General features: G+C 36.8%; 1 protein-coding gene across 1 annotated transcript in view; it reads right to left on the reverse strand.

Annotated features, from left to right (window-relative positions):
* pparaa (peroxisome proliferator-activated receptor alpha a) overlaps nucleotides 1-20,154 on the reverse strand; it is a 52,535-nt gene that overhangs the window by 13,567 nt on the left and 18,814 nt on the right. The window contains exons 4-5 of the mRNA XM_056237241.1: nucleotides 15,584-15,663; nucleotides 10,002-10,092 (exon numbers count right to left, since the gene is read on the reverse strand). The gene's annotated coding sequence lies outside the window, so the exon portion shown is untranslated. The remainder of the gene's footprint in view (nucleotides 1-10,001; nucleotides 10,093-15,583; nucleotides 15,664-20,154) is intronic.

A 20,154-nucleotide genomic window follows, 5' to 3' on the forward strand; every position in this document is an offset into this window, starting at 1 on the left:
CAAAATGAAGGGGAGTTTCTGATTAAAACAAGAAATATCTGTCAGTGGGGACAGAAAAATCAACAAGTTTTCATAACTCACTGACAGGTATTTGTCCTTAAACTCACTCATAAACTCACACAATTTTTACATTTTGCTTCTCCAGTGAATGTATCTTGATTTAAGAATGTTTAGATATTTTTGTACAGGAAAACAAGACAGAAATACTGAAAAGGAAAATCATTTTTTGCAGAGCATGCAACATTTAATGCCATGAACTTAAGACTTTCGGCTCCGAAACCCTGCAATACTTACATTAAAAAACATTTAAGATACATTTTCAGAGTCTAATATCCAATTTAATTCAAGCTAATTTACTTTTGATTTGTTTTATTTAAATGTATTTTTTATTTATTTTTCAATAGAAACAAGACTAAATCTAGCAGTAATTTCATGGTAAACAAGATTAAGCGCGTAGCATGCATTTGAGTACGTTATTTGCGTATTAGGGTGTGTGAAACAGAGCAATAAGCATAAGCTACTATATTTATTCAGTGTAAACCCAGACACTCACATGGGCACACATGCACATGACTTGAACCTCATGACAACACACGGGAGCCAAATGAAGTGTAGGAGAAATGCCAGTTTCTGCTCTAATGGAAATGTGCCCATGGAGACCAGCTGAGCCATTAACCAGCAAAACCAAACCCCATATCATGCTTCCAAACTACAATATATTCTACACAAATATCTCAATGGATGCACAGGATTCAACACCTCGCTGTCCACAACACATGTTATATCCATTGATGTGGCGCAGATTACGAAACAAGACAACACGTATGAATGCACAAGATGAATCCTCAATGAGTCCTAATAAACAAATGGAACAAGTAATGTTTAACAACTCTGAATCACGGGACAGTTGTACAAATAATACAAAATGAATCAGTATCTTATTTTCCAGTAAAAATATCTGAAAATCCTTAGTAAAATAAGTAAATGTCTGCGAAACCGCTTAATAAAATGATTTTTGCAGTGCAAGGTGTGTGTTTCTGATTCTGTCTGGAGAAGGACACACACAGGCACATCATAGCCTACGTGCTGAGGAGGAGGCGGCCTGTTGTGGAGGGTCACAGCTGACACAAGACTTGGAAACCAATACAGGCTGGCTTACCCCCTCCTTCCTGGTTGATCTTTACCGGCTGTCTGACTTGACCGTGTAGTAACAACAACACAGCAGTTCCTGGGGGTATTTAAGATCCACAAGACGACAATGAATGTACTTTAACCTAGTATACAAAAAACTTGCAGAGAGGCCATATTGATCATGTGTTCCCCATTATTATTTTCACATACTGTATACAGAACCAGCCTTGGACTCACTGCATTAGACAACACACGTAAAGCAAACACTGTTCTGTGTAGAAATTTCCACTACATCAGCCAACAAGCAATGATGAAGCAGAATCTCTGCATGCCCCATAGAGACAGCGGATCTGAAGTATAAAGATTGATCTGTGACAACAGACCATTTGTGAGTTTGTTTTTGAAAGAAATATTGATTGTGGACATGATAAAGCGCACGTATTCCTAGCTTTTCTCAACTGCACGTGCAACTGAACAGTTTGGATGTGGGTCAAGACTATTTGGCAAAAATAAGGACAGGCCAGTTTGCTCAGTGTTGGTAAATAAAGGTTATTTACCAAAAAGAAATCATGACAAGATCCAAAGTGATGTTAAAGGGTCAAAGACATGACAAGTCATATTCAATCCTCAAAAATACATTAAAATGGAACTGAACATTAACTGACTACACCTCTTCTATGATGAGCATGCTTTTAATTTCTTAATTAAAATGATTTGACAAAGTATAAAAATTGTCCTGATATCGTAATGAAGAAAAATCTTCATTAAAATAATTAAATTCTTGAAAAAACCCTGGTTTGACATTATTTATTTATTCATTCATTTATTATTATTATTATAATTAATTCTTTAAAAAATTTTTTTTAATAATTAAAGTTCGATCACCAAGTCAAAGTCATGTGATGCAACTGACATGCAGAAAATATATAAATATATCCTGAAGACCCTCACGATTATGTGTCAAGGTCAATAAGTCTCTTAAAATGTTAGATATTTTTTTTATCTGACATTTTTAAGAGATTTAAAACCTTATTACAAGTTGAATTTAGTTCAGGTTGTAAAATATACGACTCCAAAAATATTATATGAATATTTATGGATTAATAATAATAATAAAACATTTATCTTCAAAAAATATACTTAAAAACCTTTAAAAAAAATGTAATAATGATCAAGATGTGTACACTCACATGTTTTTTGAAACTTGAATAACAAGAACATGCAACGTGTTTTACTACAATTTTAAAATCATTTGTCATTGACTCAAGTATAGCTACAACAAAGCAGCACAAACTTAGGAAAAATTATCATGCTAAAACATCCTTGCTCAGAAATGAGAACATCCCAAACTTCGCTTTTCACACAGGCTGTGAGCAATACTAGAAGTCTTTGCTTAAAGCCGACAGACCAATGACAAATCGTGTTTAAATCATCGCCTAGCTCAGAGCAAAGCAGAATGAAATCAGTGCTTACCAGATCACGATTCACAGTTCTGCACTACCAGCTGCCAATAAATACATGCACCCCTTTCAGGGCCAAAGTCCGAATCCACACACACACCCTGCATGCCTGCCTCTCTCCGGTCAGGAGTTTGCCTGGCGTTACTAACAACTGAACGCAACAGATAAGAGAACCTTAATGTCTGGATGGATGCATTTATAAACAAGACAGCTGGGATTTCAACAATGACTTCGCTCCACACACCCAAGAAACATCCTGTCTGTTTAGTACATTCAGCCTACAGAGAGACAGCTCAGCATTACGTGGAGGCAGACGGATTCACACGGACTATGAAATGCAAACATGGAGCATAGAAGCAGGTGCATTTATGTAGGCCAGATGTTTCTCTATACTTCAACCTGTCAATATAGTCATGGCCAAAAGTTTGTCTGTGTTACAACAAATTGAATACAATAATCTCTCCACAAATATGCATAATTATCTAATCTTATATAATGATATATGATAATAAAAGGTGTTGACAAAGCCAGTAGTGTGAGAGAAACTTGGCCAGAGAGATAAAAGGCTATAAAATAATTCATTGCTAATTAATTTTAAGGGAATCAATTTCCAAGTTGCCTAAAAGGGTATCGGTGCTTTTGTAATTGTATATACATATAATTTCAGACTTCTAAGATCAAATAAATTTGAATGTGAAATAATGTGAATATGATTTAATCATTCATAAACTGACTTGATAAGACTTATCAAGTCAGTTTATGAATGATTAAAATGAATGCACTTACTGTAAAGCTTCTTTAAAACCCTATGATTGTTAGCCAGAGGAGAACTGGCCCCTGACTAGCCTGGGTTCTCCCAAGGTTTTTTTCTCCATCCAATCTGATGGAGTTTTGGTTCCTTGCCACTGTCGCCTTGCTTTTGGCTTGCTTAGTTGGGGATATTTAATATTCAACAATATTATTGAACTGTGTTGTACTACTTTCATGTTATCACTGTGAAGCTGCTTTGATGCAATCTGTATTGTGAAAAGCGCTATATAAATAAATGTGACTTAAAATGATATTCTTTGAATCTGATATTCCTGATAGAACCTCTTCAAGAATGAGACTCTTAACGCCCACACAAAGACAAGATGACACGGGGCCCTTTTAGCAAGTTACATAACAGGACCGAATGGACAAGTCCTTGTGACCCTATAGTCGCAGATGTGTGGGTACAAAAGCTGTGCTGAACTCACTTTAGGGGATGCCAGAGTACACACACTGAAAATATTACATTAAGGACATTACAGAATTACTAATTCATTAACTCTTTAAGATAATTTATGTAAAGAATGTCGAAAAGGGGGTCCCTGCAACAGCACAGCAGGGTTAAAGTCACAGTACATTTTTGTTAATTGAAATAAAATAAACATTAACTGAAATAAAATATAAAATATAACATTTTTACTTCATTTCTCATTTTCATGTAGTGTAACTTGTACTTAATTCGCTAGAAATTAAAACTTTAAAAATAAATAAAAATAAACTAAACATAAAAAAACTAACAAAAATAGAACAAAATGGCTAAAACTTTAAATAAAAAATTAATTCATGAATGAAATATGCATATAAGATTAATAAAAACTATAATAGTATCTCTCAATCTCAACTTTTTATCTAAAATTAACAAGTTAATTATATTTTACATGTTAATTGGAAATAAAAGCAATATTTTTTAAAGAAACATTAAATTTGATTGGAAAATATTAAATGTTTTCTCTAAAGTGTTTTAAATGTTCATAGAGTGTTAAAAAAAGGTGAAAATGTTTTTTAAAAAAGTCATGGTAACACTTTATTTTACTGTGTCCTTGTTACACATGACATTACATGTAGTTTCTATAGTAATTACTATAAGATATGCATAATTACATGCAACTAACCATAAACCAAACCAAACATAATCCAAGTAGCTACATGTAGTTACTTCATATTACTTTGTTACAGTGTAATTATACATTTAAGTACTACACCTTAAAATAAAGTAACCAAAGTTACTGATGTAGCTTGGAAACTACTTTTGAATAATATTGTGGACAACTAGGCATGAGATTCATTTCCTGTTCATTCATAATCACATACAATTTCGAATTCATAGATAAAATGGACTTCCATTTATTATACTGTTACGAATTCTAATGGATTCTCAACAACAGAATTCAAATTTTAATTAAATTTAACTATAACAGTATTATTTTTATGAAATTATAAATGATAGACGAGTATGCATGATTATTTTATTATTATTACATGTGTGTAACGTTAGTGTGTTTACACTGCGGAAAAAATATGCTGCAAGATACTTAAAATAATAGCACCATAACAACAACTAGCCAACTAACTAACTAACCAAACAACCAACAAACCAACTAACCCGATTGGTGAATCGGCAAGCTTTAAAGACCAACAGACGCTGTAAAGTTTCGCTTCGGTTCCAACAAGAGTTAAAATCTTGATAAACTGTAGCAAACGCATCTCTTCTACAGACTGTGATAAGAGCCTCGCTGTGAAAATAGCACAGACATGTGTTATGTGAATGTTTACTTTGCTCCTCCAGCTAAAAGCATAGGACCACAGTAATTACGGCCATAAAACCGGATAAAACATGATCATAATGTTACACAAGCGCTTTGTATACAAGAGCTGCGCGTCTACCTCCCAATCCCAGGCCGCCATGCAGGCAGGAATAAAACACACGGGCTCTGTGACACTGCCAAATCTCAACTCGGTGGTGCGGTTGAGGCTGTAGTACTCCTTAAACGTCCTATTTAAAATTCACCGCAACCACTGCTGTCAAACCACTCTGACACTAGTCGAGCTCGCGACAGCGCACACCCACCGACACACCTATAGATTCGGCCAATCGGCGCAGGCTTTTGGAGAGAAAGCCACGCCCACCGATTTAAGGTCGCGTTGCTGGGCAACAGATATCATTGTGAGGATGATGATGATAATGATGATGGAATTATTTCATGCTCCGTAATGCCTAAATAATATCTCGGCACATTAACCCTTTCATACATACAGGTCACTACAGTAAGTGTACACAGCTATTCAAAAAGCCATTTTCTTGCACATTAACCACTACAGTGGACCAACCCATCCTATACACTGACATCCATTACTTCTATCCTAGGAGATTCTTGCAGGTAAAAAAAGGAAAGAAAAAAGTAACATCTAAGGAGTAATATCACTGTTAAATTTTCCAAGTATTGATTTTAGATTGGGAGGAAATTCTGATTATTCACCTGTCCACTAAATTAGACATCATGCATCACTAACTATACAGTATTTCAGCTTTTTTTTGGGCTTTACATAAATGTATTTGTGTTATTAGAATGAAATTTGCAGTTACATCAAAAAGTAATGTGATTACATAATGCATGTTACTTGTAATGCATTACTTTACTGGTTACATCAAAAAATAATGATTACCTAATGCACGTTACTTGTAACGCTTTAATCATTAAATAAAAAAGTAATCTGATTACGTAACGCATGTTACTTGTAACGATTTACTCGTTACATTAAAAGTAATCTGATTACGTAACGCATGTTACTTGTAATGATTTACTCGTTACATTAAAAGTAATCTGATTACGTAACGCATGTTACTTGTAATGATTTACTCGTTACATTAAAAGTAATCTGATTACGTAACGCATGTTACTTGTAATGCTTTACTCGTTACATTAAAAGTAATCTGATTACGTAACGCATGTTACTTGTAATGCTTTACTCGTTACATTAAAAGTAATCTGATTACATAACGCATGTTACTTGTAATGATTTACTCGTTACATTAAAAGTAATCTGATTACGTAACGCATGTTACTTGTAATGCTTTACTCGTTACATTAAAAGTAATCTGATTACGTAACGCATGTTACTTGTAATGCTTTACTCGTTACATTAAAAGTAATCTGATTACGTAACGCACGTTACTTGTAATGATTTACTCGTTACATTAAAAGTAATCTGATTACGTAACGCATGTTACTTGTAATGCTTTACTCGTTACAATAAAAGTAATCTGATTACGTAACGCATGTTACTTGTAATGATTTACTCGTTACATTAAAAGTAATCTGATTACGTAACGCATGTTACTTGTAATGCTTTACTTGTTACATTAAAAGTAATCTGATTACGTAACACACATTATTTGTAATGCGTTACTCCTTTCATTAAAAAGTAATCTGATTACTTGTAATGCGTTACTCCAACAATGCTCATTTCAGATGATATTGAAAACTGATCGCTAGTTTTACCAGTCTGAAAACATCAATGAAGATTTCAGTCTGAGGTTTTCTCAGAGCTATGGTAAATATTTGTCACTTTTGAACATGATCAGAATTATCAGCTAATAAGTGTAAATCGGCATAATCTGGTAGACTGGAGAGAGTGTGGGGGTTTTCTACATAGTCTGTTTGGTTTCCAAAGGGTTGTACCTTCACTGGTTGTAGAGATCTTTGATGGAATCACGTCATCATGTTCTGATATTTAATATACGCAAAGTTCAACTGGTATGAAGCTCTTCGTCTGCTGGCCGAACAGGAACAAACTCAATTGCATTTACAATAATTTATATTTGTAATGTATATATTTTATAGTTTTCACGTGATTTTAAATAATTGTATTAATTGGTTTGTTAAATACACACAGTATTACCGTATTATTACTGTATTATGTTTAGTACAGTATTTATTCAGTTAAAACCAAAAATGCATAGCCTACTGTAGTTCAAATCTTGTTTTTCATGCCCTAAGAGCAAAAAAATACAGGAATAAAAAAATACTGACTTAAATACTGAATTAAAATAATATGGCACATGTTGTCTCAATAATAAAGGTATGTTTACATATAATAAAGAGGCTTTAGCTTTTTTTTTCAGAGACACTGTCACAATAATATGCCTCTACTGACACCTACTGGTGATATTCTAAAATCAATCACAGATTTTAGAATCTGTCCATCATAAATATATATATATATACTTTTCATTAGCCTAGCAAGGGTTTTTTAATCTTTCAGATGCCACAAAATGCAAATTCATGTCCAATTTAGTTGTTTTCTACTCAGCATCGTACTGTTATGCACTATTTATATATTTCTGTATTGTATTTTAATCTATTTAGTTAGGTAAACCTAAGGTTTACCTAACTGTTTCCCCTTGTCACAATGAGATATTTTGTGCCAGATTTTGTGCTGTATTTATTCATTCATTGACATTTTTCATCTATTTGTAGATAACTAAGTATTTTGAATGAATTTAAAGACAATTCCCAAATTTATTACATAGTGGCTCACCATAATTCGATTGGGTTATTTAATTGTGTCTTTGTCAAGACACAAAAAAGCTCTTGAGGAGTGAAAGGGTAAAACCGAGGCAGTCACAGGGGAAAAGTATTAAACTCTTTTTGAATTACTGTAATGTGCATAACAAAGTCGTTTTTCAAACACAACAATGGTGTTGCACTCCCCTAGGTAATGCTGCCATTAGAAGCATGCATAACACCTGTTTCCAAAGAAACAAAACTTTTTCAAGGTGACATGGACATCACATTCTGTCCTTTCTTGCTAATACTCCTCTCCTGTGAGTGCCAGTCTAGGGGTGCTCCTGTGGAGATCTGCCAGCCAGTGCCCATAAATTGTGCAGCAGTGAAAGGTCAGCCTGCCTACCAGCCCTGTAGCTGTTAACATCGGCTAATGGCCGTCTGGAGCCATGGCCATGTTTTATTTACAATACAAGCCATGCTGGCAGAAGCACTCTGCCTGGCTTTGCATTGCATCTTTAATAAACTGAAAATAATGCAAAGTCTCTGGACATACTCTTCCGAGCCTCAAACAGGAAATAAATGTGCCATAAATATAGTCCATACCACCTTCACTTCATTATAATGAAAAGAATGGCAGGGGATATTCTTGAAGAATGCACCTATTGTGTTCCACAGAAGACAGACGTCACACTGGTTTGGAGAGACAATAACAGTAAATGCCACAATTTAACTCATAATAGAGCATAATTACAAGATTATTTTGACGTATCCTTTAACATCAATATCATGCTTCAGGCAAAGAAAAAAAAAATCAGGCAATCTTTGAAATATCAAACGTTTTATTTCAGTTTGAAGTATTACACATCTGTAATGCTAATGCAGCTATAAATGGCACGATCATCACAAGTAGAAGCTTGGAAAACCAAGACAATTAAGAAAAGAAAAAGAAAAAGTGAATGAACCGTGACTGGCGACGTTTTGCTGCCCTTCAGGGAAGGCAGTATGTTGTATAGTTATCTCCTGATGGGGTAAAAACACAACCCTGAAACCACACAACCTACTACCTCACCCTGTACGAACATCACTGCTGAATATTCCACGACAAAGCAGCGACACATTTTTTCACTTATCAGTGGTATTTTAACTACAATTCTTTTCTATCATCTATGATGTTTTGTAGCTCCTATTAGATTTGAACCTATCCCATCTACATGCTTGGGTTTTCATAGAATCTGGCAGTTTAGTCTTTTTTCTTTAAAAAATTTGGGCGACAAGCTTCACTACACTGATAATTTGTCCAATCAAAATATGTTGTGACTTTGATGTAATTAAAGGGCATTGGATATTTAATAAAAAGAGATAAGCCTTTCAATATGCCCCCCCTCAAACATTCTGATTCAAAAGGAAATAAGCTAATACAGGAAAGAAAAAAGATTTCATGTCTCTGTCATTTAAAATTATCTGTACTTTTTCTTTAAATCACCATACATGTTATCATTACTATCAGCTTATACTGTTTCTTTATGTATTCACCGCAAAAATCAAACTTAAAGGCTTGCATTATAATGCATCAAAACAGCATTGATGTGTACCTAACACAAATTTCACAAATTAAAACTTTTTTGAAATATTCTTTCATTGTGAATATCTGATAAACATTTAAGCCTGCGTTAAGCATAAAAGCATGTCTTTAATGACCACAGATTAATGCTGGATCCTGGAAATGTGTCGTTTCTTCCTTCCAGTTGACGTCCTCCATGTGATGCGATGGCACTACGGTCACTTCGGGAAAGACAGTAAGTTGTATAGTTATCTGACAGCAAGGGTTAAACCCTCAAACTATACAACCTACTACCTCACCCCAAACGACAGTCTCTTTATTCCTCTTCCTGCAATGGAGCTTCCATTTCCTGTGTACCTTCTTGTTTTTTTAAATCTAATATCCAACTAACCTCATTAGGTGATATATGCATCACAGAGCTGATGTAAGACACTAAAAAGTGAATTGAAGACCCTGAAATGGTAAATATGTGGGCTAAAACTGTTTGCCATTCAACAGTCTTTGCTGTGCACTAAATACACCCCCTATCACCTCTATCTCCAAAGCTTCAGTCTGGGATCCTTCAAAACCATCAAGGTCACCAACATGAGAAAGGTAGATAGTCACCTCCTGGGTTTGCCATCTGTGAAAGGATGAGAGAGAGAGAGAGAATTAGTCAGGCACAGAATTCACATACTCAAGTCCCTACATCAGGTCCATGTCCTGTTTGACTTATATCATCTGTTGTGCTGTATGTCTGTCTACTGCTGACCCTGACAGTACACAGGGGTGCATGAGAGGATTAGGACCGGTGTTTGGGAACTGGTGTGCGTGTGTGGTCAGATCGGGGAAGGTTCAGTGTGAGTGAGTAAGGCTGTGGGCAGTAGTATGGTTTACCTCAGACAAGGGGGAGGCACACACACTGCTGACTCACACAACCCACGAACCTCACAAGGGTGAGTGGTTACACACACTCACACACACACACATACACAAATTAAGAAAATATTAAGATAAAAGATATTAAGACTTGAATTCTTACCCTTTGGCAAAAAGCTTTCTTGTTTAAACCTGACAATTTTTTAGATTTACTTAAGAAATTTGCAATAATATCAAAAATAAACTATTTTAGTGTGCTCTGAAAAGAAGTTCCTTTTAAAGTAAATTCATATATTTTTAATGATGTTGAGATATTTGTACTGGAAAACAAGACAAACAATTAAAAAAAATCTAATTGATTTTTGCAGTGTGGGATTTGTTTTTTTTAGATCTGGAAATAATGTTTTAATAAATTGTAAAATGAAGGGGAAAAAATTTATGTCCAGCACTATTTCTAGGTCATCTATCAAATTTGACATCGATCACATTAATCTTGACCATACAGACGGTCAGATTTAGTTCAACTACACTTCAAGATGCTCTGGATCATCTCAAATCATGCTGGAGAACATGATCCATGATGCGGAGTTCATATATAAAATTCTCAACTTTTTACTCAAATTGTTATTATATTGTGTTTTGTCAACATGACTGACAATATATTTTGTAATGTGACATTTTCTATATAAATAAAACGCAACAATAAAGCCATTTTTCCTAGTGGTCTTTGATTTGGATCAAAGATTCAAATCAATCACTCTTTTTTCTCAAACATTCATAACGCATCACACAGCTACATGAATTGAGCTCCTACTGTCATTGGAACAGTTACACCTCACTGTATGTCATGACTAAAGTGTAAACCTGTTTTTTGTTGTTGTTGTTTTTTATGAGAAAGAGCTGACAGCAGAGATCTCCGCTTGGATTACTGCCTGCTATACTTCACCTATAGCTGGTTCATCAAAACCACCAAAGCCTTATGCACATTCGATTACTAACATCATTAAGAACATTATGGGATTATTAAAAGCATCGCTACTGATAAAAGCAGGCAGGTTGCAGTTTACATTAGTAGTGAAACAAACCATAGATCATTAAGCTCTTGAATTACGGGTACACTTGAAAGCTTATGGAGTAGCTAACAGCCATAAGGTGGCGCTGTATACCAGAGACTGGAGACACATTTCCTCAGAGTAAAAGAGCGGTTCAGCGACAATAGGCCCATAATACAGAAATGCTGCTAAACAGTGATTCTTATTTCCTTTAATCACCGTCTGATACACTTTGTTTATATCCCTATTTGCTTTGCATTAATACTGCCGGTACAAACGACAGGGAAATCTGTCGCACGAACTTTGAAGCAACATTTTTTGTTGCATGATTTAAGAACTGTTGACTGACAGAATTATGCTCTGGCTGTTTTATCGCTCCTGAAGCAAAGCTGTCTTCTGTGTTTGTATTATACATCTGTTCAAACAAAATCACAGAAAGCAAAAAAAAAAAAAAGACCTCATGTGACTGGAGGGGGAGAGATATCCCATGATTACAGCAGAGCGTGAATACAATGTCTGTAATGGACTTTGAGCTTGAACTTTAAACCGCAGATTACACAAGTGATCGGTGTCATAATATTCTGCTTTGTCTGGGCAGGCCATGGCTTCTTGTCATTTTTTTAGTTGCAATTGTGAAAAATAAGAAAATTGAGGTAAAACACAATTAGTTTTGATATAAAAACCTAAAAACAGTTCATATAAATGTCAGTGAGACAAAACACAAATTATCACAATCATACAACAGCATTCAAGCAAGCCTTTGCTAAGACCGTTAGCGGCTCTTGGTCTCAAGACTTGCCCATGACATCATCTTAGTGTTGAACAATTACTCAGCTCCACCCCACCTTTTGTCACCTGCCAATCATGTCTGGCTCCTATTGTGGCCATGGGAAACAAGTTAGTTGAGTACTGCTATCCCTAAATGACCCCACAGTCCTTTACTCCGCTTCTTTTCACTTCACTATAGCGTCTATAAGAGTTTACTGGCTTAAGGATCTTGATTATAAAGAAATGTAGAAGAAAAGGTCTACTTCTGCCATCATAACCAAATTCTAAAAAGAAAGTGGTAAAAACTTAAATAATAGAGTTATTTATACAGATTCATTTAAAAACTTTTTTTGTAGTGGTACTGTGTAAATTGATATGGAAACTACACTACACTTTTCTGTGGGTCTGCTATACAATTCAGAAGAGACATTTAATGAATTAAATATAAATCTAAAAGTTGAAAAACACTAAATGGATACATTTGTCTTTCATTCATTTTCAGTTTAAAATTAAATAGATCTTATGGTATTTCCTGAACACAAAATTATTAGCAATACAGCAAACAATATTTCTAATATTTTGAAGACATCTGCGTGCATTTTTTCCCAAAGGAAGACATTTTATAAGTCATAAAAATATAAGCATCTCAACATAATCAATCATCACTCCAACTTACTGCTTTAAAAACTAAAAACTAATCTATATCTCAAACACTGTAAGAACTTTTTTATTCTTATTCTTGATAGTATTAAATTAAATTGTCTTTAGTTTAAAGTCAAAATTCAAGTGAAATAACCATTCACAAATTAAGTTGACTAAATAAAATGAAACAATTTTTTTCTGCATGAAAAAGAAAATCCGCAGGAACAAATATGTGTTCATGAAATTATTTTAAGATATTGGAGACATCCATACACAAGTATGCGAGTGTCCATCACCTTTCTCTGCTAGAAAATGTCAAACAAGTACACAAACATAATTGATCTTTTCTATCTACGTTTTCTCCCCCCAATAATAATTATGCATTAATACTGCATTCGGATGATCATTATACAATTACATTTGCATCAGTAATGCTGTTTAGTGCAAATCATCTTATGTGGTTGAGCTGAAATTACACATAATTCCATTAAACTGACAATTAAAATAACCTGAAATACAAAACATTAAAAAATGTAAGTAACATTGATGAGAATCTATGAGGCTTCTAATTGTTTCGATCACTTTGTCACATATCCTGCATTAAATCCCACCCTTGGAACTTCATCCGAAATCAACTAATTATCAATTCACAGTGTGTAGCTTCTAAAATACACCTCTAAACAGAATGAAGGAGACATCTTTAGTCTAGACTGTGTGTGTGTGTGTGTGTGTGTGTGTGTGTGTGTGAGAGTACACAAGTATCTTTTGAAAAGGGTTGGGGTGGGGGGGTCTACACCCTTAACTATTACAGACACACACACACACTGAGGCGTGGGAACTCTATTCAGGGCTGAATCAGAGGTCTATTATGGAGCACATGGCAGCAAGTGTGTCTGGGTGTGTGTGTGAGAGAGTGTGTGTACGTCTGTATGTGACAGCGAGGGCGGGTGTCTCAGTTAGTGCACACATGCTCGCTGCTCTTCGGCATGTCTGGGAATGCCTTGCCCCAGCTTGACACACATTCATTTCTATTTTCTCTGCAAAATTTAATAAAAAAGATCCCACAAAAGCACATTTAAAAAAAAAACTAATCCTTAAAATGATAATTTCAGTTCATTTTTAAGAATAAATGTTTCATCTTTATTTACAGTGTAAACTAGTCAGCATTTCTGTTAAAACCACATACATTTTCTCACACACACAAAAAAGACAAATCTGTAGTACAAATGACTAAAAGGGGTAATTTCATCCTGAAAATCTGTTCCTGCGCCAACCCCCCTCTTGGTTCTTTAGATGATGCCACCTGCTCTGTTCTTTACACTATACATCATCCCTGGAACACTCCATTCACAACCAAAAAAAGGGGTGGGGGAGGGCACTGCCAACCCAATGTGCATTTTCTGTGCCAACACACTTCATCAGCACTGCCCCTGGCGTTCTCACTCGTGCTAATAAACAGCCTGCTATGAGCCAAAATCATTAGTTTGAACGATGAAACACAACTGTTTACTTTTATGCCTTTAAATCCTACATGATAATGTATTAATCAAACACAATGCTATTTTATGTCAAATTATCCTTAATCATCACCCAGAAATCAGCTGTTAAATTCTGAAATCTCAGCGACCCTAAACATGATTTTTACTTATAAATTATTCAATTATAAAAGGCCCTTAAGAATTTTTTTTTTACGTGTGTGTGTGTGTGTGTGTGTGTGTGTTTTTGAGACAGAGAGAGAGACAGTGTGTGTGTGTGTGTGTGTGTGTGTGCGTAACAAAAAAAAAGAACACTCTGATTATAATTTATTTTACACAAGCCTAAAATTTCAACAAGACATCTTTACAAAACGTTTTTCTTAAAAAATTTTTTTTTTTTAAAAAGACTTCAAATTATACATAAATCGTTCAGATTCAGCAAATGCCTTCGAGTACACAACTAGAATGTATATTACAGGTTAAAATTTTTATAAATTGCAAAAATTGTTCTCCGCTAAATTCAAATGAAATATGGGCAGTCAACATATTTAAATGTGTAAATTTAAACAATAATATATTTTAGAGTCAAATTGACAACTTTTAGTTGAATTTGCATGCCTTTACATCTCCATTGAAATCATTTAAAATAAGCAACCAAAAAAATTAAAAAAGAACACTCATTGGAACAGTTAAATAATTAACGCAAAATACTTCCTCATTTCTTCTAATTTTAATGCATAATTGCACAAACTAACCTCTGACGTGGCGTATACAGTGCTTCTATCCACAAGCGCCCATGTTATAATTCAATAATAATATAAAAATAACATTAAATATTAATCGCAATGAACAGTTCATAAGATAAACGACAGCACAACATGATAATCAAACACAAGGCCCTACACAAATAGCTGAGGTCCATTCACTGTTAAAGTGCTCCAGTTAACACACAAGGAATGCATCAGAAAATGAGGTTAATTTTTAAACACCTTTTCCCGATAACACGACTCAAAACTCTTACTCCCAAAAAGTCTCTCTCAGTCACTAAAACATTAACCCCAAAACTATGCACTGTGGAAGGTCGATCATGTACATCATGTCTGTTAGGTGCTGATATGAAATGCCTTTACATTCCCCTAACGCCATTTTCCTTAGGAATCGTACCCCCCCGTATAAAGCGTAAAACCAGAACGAAAAATATTTTGCCCACATTCTAAAGACAAAAAAACCCCACTTGATTTGAGAAATACATTGGAGAAACGAAAAACAAACTAAATACGCAGAAATACCACATATAACAAAAAAAATTGCAACTTACCCCATAATATTGACATGCATCAGTAGATAGAAACATTCCAGGACAAGTGCTGAAGGCCTTTTCTACTCACTTCACCAGTCCTGTGTTGAGAGAGAGAGAGAGAGAGAGAGAGAGAGAGAGAGAGAGAGAGAGAGAGAGAGAGAGAGAGAGAGAGAGAGAGAGAGAGAAGGAAAAGAAGAGGCAGTGAGCTTTCCACAGCAGGCACAAGGACCAAAGGAGGTAGGCCGGGGGGCCAAGACAATCCTTCCACCCCAGCTGCGTGTCCCCAGTGCTAGGCTACACGTCTGCCTGCGGTTCCCTGATTTGGGACAACCGGGTCCTGGCCACAATAGCAGCCCGAGAGACGCGTGTGTCGGCCCATCTAGCAGTTAACAAGTCTTTGAATGAGGAATGTTAGCAAACAGACAAACAGAATGTCCGCTGCATGTTAATGTCCCAGCCAGTCCGATCGCAGCATTGGCCCAGGCGTATGAATAATTCAGAAGCTTGAAAACCGAGCCCCCTCCCCTTTCCACCCCCCATGACTGAAATGCCTTCAGTGGCTGAAGAGCGCCAGAGAAGGGAGAGAGTGTTGTGAGAGAGATAGAGAAGAAAAGTATTTCAAATCTTAGCTCCAAACATTTCTATTCAGCTGAATGCACGCAACCGCGCACGCACTCGGTCACCACAAACTTCTTTCGTTTCATCGTGCAACATATTTCTTTCTTACGATCGAGGCATCTCTCATTCAGTGCCTTTTTATGTCTTTTGTTTGGAATTGGCACCTGTCCCAGAAAAAGCTCCAACACCGCACCGCCCTCCCGCTCTCCTTTCAGAGAGAGGGAAGAGAGGGAAAGAGCAAGAGATAGAAAAAGAACTGTATGTGTGTGTATGAGAGAGAGAGAGAGAGAGAGGGGGTGGCGCCAAAGTGATAGAACTCCAGGCGCCTCCCTTCTCCGAGACACGCAACAAGCAGGGAGAATACAGCCATTTTCAAAGCTCAGCAACAGAAAAGATCCGTTAACCCCTGGCGAGGATGAGAAATGGCACACACCTCCATCTGCCGTAAATACACCGTTTGAAAGTGTCTCAAGGTAACAAAACCGCAGAAGAACACGCCGACGAGGTTTAGGGAAGTGGGGGAAAAGACGCAGAGGAAAAACTGAAGTGGCAGAGAAGCTGCTTGAGCCAATCGGTTGTGCTACAGGGTTAAAATCCTATGAGTAGTAGAAATCCCTCCTTCTCTTGGCACAGACTGGGTGAAGGGGTGGGGACTGTACAGCGGTAGAGGCTTTTATTTTCATTTCTATCTGCACAGAGAGAGAGAGAGAGAAAAGGAGGGAGGAAGGGAATTAGAGGAGAAGAGAGAGGGAAAACTGAAGTGGGGGGGAAAAAGTTGATGATGAAACCAAGAGGCAGTGGAGTACGTGAGCAATCTTTTTTCTTTTCTTTTTTTTGAATCATCGCTCCAGCCAGTGAGTGAGAGCTCGAGTAGGGAGGGAGGGAAGAAGGGCTGAACAGTGGAAGGAAGCGTGACACAGACTCCGGTTCACCCGGAGAGTGCACAGAAACATACGCTCACACCAGTTACGAACCATTCAAACACAATTTACAGAGCGTGCACACGCTCCATCGCCAAAACCAAACTCAATCCTTGAAGCTGTTCTCTGGCTCGAATGCATTGAACAACAAAACAAGTAATCAGAAACAAGAAAGAGAAAGTAGGCTAATACAAAAACCCTCAGCAGTTAAAAGACGACCATACCATGAATGTGGGATTCTGGGAAAAGTGAAGTGTGCAAATGTTGGGGTGTCTTTCTACATCTGCAAACATTAACGGGATCTCCTCCCACTGCCCCGAGAAGGAATTGAGAAGCAACAGGCGTATGTGTGAGACGGTCTGGAGGTGAAACATCTGTCGCAGTTTGCAGGGAGATATCATCTGCAGTGTTCGCATAGACACACACACACTGCACCCACGGCCTACCTGAGATTTCGCCCGGTGGAGGAATAATTAGCTGAGCGCGCCACCAATAGTGTTTTTCAATCTTTTAAGGTGCACCTCCTTCATGCCTCCCTTTTGAATCCAAATTCAAGCGTGTGCAGTCCGGTGGTGAGGATGCAGAAAACAGACTCAAGATTTCATTATTCAGTAGCTTATTTTACTAACAATCCTTTGTGCATCTACAGCACGCTCATTTAAGCGTGCCAGTACTGTCTAGTGCAAATTTTTTTTTGTTTAATCAATGCGAATTGATACAAGTTCAAACAGATGATTTCTCAACTGCGAACAAGCCCAAAAAGAATGCAAAAACACATACCAAAACATGCTAGTGTGGGGCCTGTGCCTGAGTCTGTTCCTCGGACCGCCAGTGTAATATCACAAACAGCTTTTCTGTGTTAAGCGAACTAAACAGTTGATAAAAGATTGCTCGTCAACCAGTGAACATGGCTGCGCGGAGGGTGCTGCTGCTCATCAGGCTGTCACACACAGATACACACACACACACACACACACACACACACACACACTGACGTGGAGGAGGGACCGAAAGCACCCGATCCGCCCAGATTTCACTACCTCGTTCTCGGCCTCCTCTTTCTGGCTCCCTCATGGCACTGACCTCCCATTACACACACACACACTCTCTCACACACATACATATTTGGTTCCTCCTACATCCCACACACCACACCCTCGATTCAACACCAAATCCGGGCCGAGTCACACCCGTATAAAACCGTTACAGCTAAATCAAATTCCAAGCGCTCAGCCCTCTCCTTTTTAAAGTCTGATTCCCTAATTTTAACAGGTCATGCTCTGGCACGAGGTATGACGCGTCCACGTCACATTGCGCCACGTCTGTCGGCCAATCACGAAGAGGGCGCGTCTCACAAGAGAATATGTGCAACGAAATCCAACCTTCTCATTTTTTAAACCACATTATCTCTATTTTACTTCTCATTCTCTGTTGCTGATTTCACAGGCGTTCATTTTCCTACTTGTTTACTATAGGAGCTGCTAGTGGGGAGTCGCAAATCGGCGCACGTGTAGTGTTGTACATTGCATTAAAGTTCATTTGAGGATACAATTTTGGTTTTGGGTCGGCTGCCAACTCCCAAACAGTGAGCTGTTCTGTAAGGCCCCATCCTTCACAAGGCTCAGAGACTATGATCAAACGCCAATCAAAACAAACTCTTTGTGGTACTTTTCAGGGCTCAACCTCAGAGCACTTTAATGCACCATCGCTGAGATCATTTTAAAAAGACTCTCATGTGATTTGAAAAGCGTGTATGTGTTCTGGGGTTAAAGTTACCGAAGAGCGATAACGGCTATAGCAAGTTTCAAGTTGCTGTCGTCGCAAAGTTAAAAAGCAAAGCGGACAGGGCACTTTTTCCAAATGTCAACATTTAATAAGTGCATTCGACACAGTTTATAGATACATATCAAAAAATATTTTTTTGTTGAGCTTTACATCTATGGAACAAAATGGTCAGCATACATATGCATGTGACCTTCTGAATAAACACTGAATACTAAAATGCACATTAACCCTTTTAAACCGGAATGAGAGATTGAAGCGGATATCAAAATCACAATCTAAAAAAATGAAGTATACTTACAAACAGTGTAAAGCCATTCACCATCCCGGATCTTAATAACCATCTGTAGGAGCTTTACAGTATATTTTCTTTTCCTCCTGAATGAACATCGGGGTTTCCAGCACATTCAACTAGAAAAACTTTAAAAAGCATTTGAAGGTCTGTGTTGCACATGCACATCATTATGCTGCAATTTTCCACTAATAATTATGCTTTTGTGGAGATGGCAATGAGTAAAAAACTAATAACATGACGAGCTTCTTTAACCTACGATTTTTCATCCGAGCTCTGGGAGAGCAAAAAAAACAAAAACAAGTGTCTCAACACTCCCATGAAGCAAAAACTTAATTAAAACACAACAAGAAAAGCCTGGCACAGATTTTAAAAGCGTCTCAGTCCTTCAGTCAGTGGCCTAGTTCATCAACTGAGTTACACTTCCACTTTAAGAGAAAAAAGCAGCAAATTTAAGATCTGAAATGTCCATCAGCATCTAAGTCTCTGCAAAGGTCTAGAGTTTACATGCGTATAGAGAGGAATATTCAATGAAAAAATATGCCCCCACATAAACATGACCAAATGGACTGAATGTGAAGGCACAGTGTATCTGTAGAAGATATTAAAGCCAATTTAGCAGTATTTTGCACAACATGACAACAAACAAAACAACGGGAATTGATCAGAAAACCATAGCAAGATCTTTTAAGATCAGACTAGTCTTAAAAGTTAGTCATCAATTTTTTCTCTTTAAGACTTCTTTTTATAACTTTTTGAAATCAGTTACATAAACACATAGATTGGTCTAATTTGATAACAAAGAGTAAGACTGCTTGCCCCTTGACAAACTGGTAGTTGGTCATACTTGGTCTTAAGACACAGTCTCTTAACATAATGGTTAGGCCTATGTTTATGCAACCGGCCTTTGATCGGCCAAACCTTTTTTCTTGGGACCCATAGGAAACGACATATTTTCAGACACCCTTTTCTGTCTG

Source organism: Rhinichthys klamathensis, unplaced genomic scaffold, assembly GCF_029890125.1.
Source record: "Rhinichthys klamathensis goyatoka isolate OS25496 unplaced genomic scaffold, OSU_Roscu_1.1 h1tg000485l_1, whole genome shotgun sequence".
In the NCBI taxonomy this organism is placed as follows: Eukaryota; Metazoa; Chordata; class Actinopteri; order Cypriniformes; family Leuciscidae; genus Rhinichthys; species Rhinichthys klamathensis.